Genomic DNA, 3,868 nt, shown 5'->3' on the forward strand with positions numbered 1-3,868 from the left:
CTCACTTCATCTGCCCTTGGAGAAATCCCTACGTGGACTTCTGGGGGCAAACATGGAGCTTAGGCACACGTGGCCGGCTCTCTCGTCTCCTCGGTTTCCAGTCCCTTTTCAGATGACCCGCCCCCATAGCCTGTACTCAAGAGCAGGACAGAGAAGACAAAGGTCACAAGAATGTTCCAGCTGGGCCAAGAGGAGGTGTGAGAGGCTGGCTGAGACATCTGTATGCACCACCAGCTCAGTGTGCCACCGTGTGGAGACTGATTCGGGGGGAGGAGGGAGAGGTTAAGCCAGCAGAAGGGACTGGAGTGTGGCTTTGGGCACATCGTTGGACCCTCACTGAGGTGTGGATGTGAGAGACTGGGTCAGAGGCCAGAGGAAGGGCTCATTAAAGATGAACTGGGTTCTGTGCCATGTAGGCCAAGTGTGACAGAATTAATCTCCAGCCCCCAGCCTGTGAGGCCCATGGTGAGGCTCAGGCTGTTTCCTCCATGGGGGAATAGGAAATAAGAAGCCATGATGAGGGAGAACATGCCTGGAGGGCACCTGAGGAGGGCAAGCGGCTGCACTCACATAGGTGGGGCTAAGATGGCGGCCACTCAGGCAGCAGCATCCGCACACCTCGTGTACTCTCAGGCTGCCGAGAGCATGGGACATCAAGGTTACACCCATTTCCATCAGTGTAGGATAAGAGGACCCCTAAGACCCTGCCAAAGGATCCCTGGTGGTGTCACTGTAGAAGACAGAATTCTCCGGTGCCAAATGATGATAAATCACTTCCTGTGGAATCCCCAAATGCTGCGTGTTCACAGCGAAGGCCTGGAGGGCAGGGCTGGGATGGTGCCTGCGTTCTGCAGGGAGATTGGGTTAAACACTGCACCCTGCGCTCAGCTGCAGCTCCTGCTGCCACAGCCCCTGGAAGACGGTGCCAGAGGCCACCGGGACAGAGACACCATTTGTAAGCCTGGCAGTGGGTGGCCTCCTCCAGTCCAGCATGTAGTTTTTATCAAAAATGCTCAGAGGTCACTGCAGCTCAGCTCTGCAAAGCACGGTGTGGTGGCACGTCCGTGGCACCCAGGTAAATCGCAGGCTGGGCCTCCAGGCTGCAAAACAGGGGCTGCCGCTTGAGAGCAGAGTTTACCCCAGCCTGTACCTAAGAAGCTCTCGAAACCCTGTTCCTCTGCTTTGCCTCCAGCCAGACCTTGAGAATTCAGACTTCAAAGGGTTTGAGCCTGGAAAGAGCACAGTGCTAACATTCCAAAGGTCCAGCTTCTCAATCTCTCCAGGAGTCTTCGAGGAAGCCACTCAATAGCCCCGGGCCTCCCGTGTCTTCTCGTGACATTTGGATGCAGAGATCTTGGGCAGCCCTAACACTGTGTCACCACCGATTTGTTGTTGTTTTTAGGGGCCCTGTAGACACTTCTCTAGACCAGGCTATCATGGGACTGAGCAGATTGCTCTGAGGGAAAGCAGGTGGCCCCTTTCCACTGGCTGGGCACAGTCCCTGAGGAGCCCTAGCAATCCCCCGGGGCTGGGCTTGGCGGTTCTGTATTTGTGAATTTGAAAGAAGAAACTGGGAGTGATGGATGGGCATCATTTCCGAGGTACCGGAAACATCTGACCCCTCCCTCTAAATCTTTTCCTGGGGACCCTGGCAAAGACAGAAAGTGAAGAGAGAGAGAAACCAAAAGTGAAATGGTTCATTCACGTTTCGCAAAACAGAAGCTATTCAAAAAACACAAAGAAAGAAAGTTAGGGCATTTTCTCAATCTGGGGAATTACTACACAAGGAAGCTGCCCAGGACCTGGGCACCAACTCTGTGAAATTAGGTTAACTAATATCTGCCCGTTTGAGCCTCATGAGGGAGAAAGGTCCCCTCTTCTAGTCCTTTGAGCTCCTTGGAGAAAGTCAAGCAGCCATACAGAACCAATGAGGGCTGGGGTTCATTTATAAATAACCCATGAACATTTTGTTGTTTTCAGTTTTGTAGGGCTGGGTTTTCCCAGCACACAGGGCTCTGGGGAGATGCGCAAAACATGGCCCATAGCGGGTCAGTATGAGAGTTGCTGGGGATCTAACTCTTCAAAACCTCATTCAGACCACTAAACAACCGTCTCTTTCAGAATCCTCAGCCTGGGGCCCTTCCCTGGAACAGCCCAGAAGTTGCATCTCCGGGGTGGACCCCTCAAAGAACCACGTAGGAGGCAAGTTGTTTGGCTGGAAGGCTGGCCCAGGAAGTCTGGACTGGGCCCCTGGGAGGCTCCTGGTCACCAGCTGGCACACGGCCTATGGTGACAGCCTCAATATCCTCTTTTGAGAATGCCAAAGAGACTCATGGCTTCTTTTCACATGTTTTACTGTGATTGATGAAAAGAATGCTAATGAAACTCAAACAAAAGCAGTAAATCAGGGACCTAAGACTGAAGGCAGGGCTCTCCAATGCTTCCAGAGCGAGAGGGGAAGGCAATCGATTTAACTTTACTTTTTCCCTCAGAAGGCACTGAGGCCTGACCCTACAAGGGGTGGGTGACCAAAGCTGTCATCTTGCCCTCTCTGGCTCCCGGCTGACTCAGCTCCCCTAATATTCTGCTTGTTCTCAGAGCTGAGTTCCTGCCTCCGTCTTCTTAGCCTGCTTTCTTCCCCGATATAGGCATCCAGCTCTCCAGGCTCTCACACCTCCCAGAAGCCAAAAAGCTGGACGTGAGACCTCCAAGTTTCCAAATACATTTTAGATCTGTCCAGGAGCCTCCTGGGACCCCCTCCCACGCTTCAGTGTCTTGTACTGGTTACACAACAATCGCAGTTCCCAAAGCTCTGACATCACCCACTGAAGATTCTCACCAGCCTGGACAGCCCAGGGGAAACTACATGTGGCCCAGGATGATGGCGGGCGAATGAGCCAAATGGAACAGCCGGGAACTGGTAAGGAGGGTAGGGGCACAGGTTGGAGTAAATAACTGGTAACTGGTGGTGACCCCAAGATGAAAGCGGAAGTATTTGGGTTTTTTAATTCCTCCTAATTTCCCACAAGATTTCACTGTTGCCCCACATTTCCCCTCCTCCTACAGAGGGAATTTCCTTTTTCACTTCCTCAAAACTCATGTGGCCAAAGGGCCTCAACTTCCTCTTTACCTCCTCCCACCCTCCCACAGATACAATCTCTTTACCGAGGCCATCTTTTCTCCTCTACGTCATATGTCAAAAGCGTCCTCCACTGCTTGTGTCCACCTCCCAATTCCCAGCCCCTTTGGCCTGAGGGGAGCTCACCTCTTGCTGCTGGTCAGACTTTCCCAATTGGCCTCCTCTCCCTTCTCATTTTTCTTTCCCCAGTCACCGCCCTTCCTTGGATGTTCAGCTTCCTCTACCTCCTATTTCTTGCCTCGCCCTCTCCCAAATAAGACAAAGATGCGGGGATGGGAGGGAGTGTCGGGGAAGCAGGGGCCACAGGAGACAAGGAAAGGCAGTGCAGATGGGGGGCACAAGGCCCCCAGGGTCCTCCTAAGCTTCCAGAGATTCGGAGTCGGTGGGAGGAAGAAGACTGTTCGTGACGAAACTGCGGGTGGGACGCGAATTCAAGAAGCTGGGGTTTCTAACTGGGAGTCTCACGGATGCTGCAAGGCACGCAGGCCCCAGGACCTCCTCGCGCCCCGGCCGGGATTCCCGCCTTCCCAACCGCAGCACTTCCGCGAGCCGCCCCCTGGGGCGAGGCCAAACAGGTGTGGTTGCCACGGCACCCGGGCCAGGGGCGGGGAGTGGAGCAAGTGCGCTCGCGAGATTTGGAATCAGCCAATGGGAGGCGGGGGAGGGAAGACGTGGCACGGAGTCCACAGGCGGGGCTCTTCCCTCCCCCTCCCAATTCCCTGCGTCCTC

Source organism: Pteropus alecto, unplaced genomic scaffold (assembly GCF_000325575.1).
Source record: "Pteropus alecto unplaced genomic scaffold, ASM32557v1 scaffold43, whole genome shotgun sequence".
In the NCBI taxonomy this organism is placed as follows: domain Eukaryota; kingdom Metazoa; phylum Chordata; class Mammalia; order Chiroptera; family Pteropodidae; genus Pteropus; species Pteropus alecto.